Below are 969 nucleotides of genomic sequence, written 5' to 3' on the forward strand. Positions count from 1 at the left end.
ATCTATATATTTATATATTTATCTCTCTCATTAATTAATTCATTATCTCCTTTATTTATAATTTTGACTTCTCTCTTTATACCTCTTTGTTTGTTTGCTTTTCCTTCTTGCTCTCTTTTCTTCTATCTAACCGAACCGAAAGCATCATCACCTTCCCCGGTCACTGCTGCATTATCTCAATTTTCCGACAGGACTCTACTCTATGCTTCTGTTGCTACATCTAAGCCTCTTCTGCTACATCTAAGCTTCTGCTGCATCTAAACATCTTCTACTACATCTAAGCTTCTGCTGCCTGTAAACATTTTCTGCTACATCTCAGCCTCTTCTGCTACATCTAAGCTTCTGCTGCATGTAAACATTTTCTGCTACATCTCAGCCTCTTCTGCTACATCTAAGCTTCTGCTGCCTGTAAACATTTTCTGCTACATCTCAGCCTCTTCTGCTACATCTAAGCTTCTGCTGCATGTAAACATTTTCTGCTACATCTCAGCCTCTTCTGCTACATCTAAGCTCCTGCATCTAAACATCTGCTACATCTAAGCATCTTTTTTCTGCATCTAAGCCTCTTCTGCTACATTTCTGCCGTCGTCCGTAAAACGAATTTGACATACAACATTAGGCAGCCGAGAGAAACGATTTTTGAATCTGCATCGGACATTACTGGAGAATTTGGGCCGATCGCCTACTTTTGACGTCATCATAGTTTCCCGCCCTTTTTCTGAAATTGGGTTCGGCGACCGGGCGCGATTCCACGATGATTTCAGTTGATGAAAACTATTAATTAATTGCTAATATGCATCGCCTATTTAGCATGCATTTATAGAAAGAAAACATATTACATAATCTTTGTCTTTTCCGAAAGCTGACACCTTCATGAGAACCACCGCATGAAAACTGCTCTGAACTTCCAACTTTCATTTTTGAAAAAGAATGTCCTATTTGGGAAAACTAGACGTCTTTAGTTTATGC

Source organism: Penaeus monodon, chromosome 24, assembly GCF_015228065.2.
Source record: "Penaeus monodon isolate SGIC_2016 chromosome 24, NSTDA_Pmon_1, whole genome shotgun sequence".
NCBI classification, from domain to species: Eukaryota; Metazoa; Arthropoda; class Malacostraca; order Decapoda; family Penaeidae; genus Penaeus; species Penaeus monodon.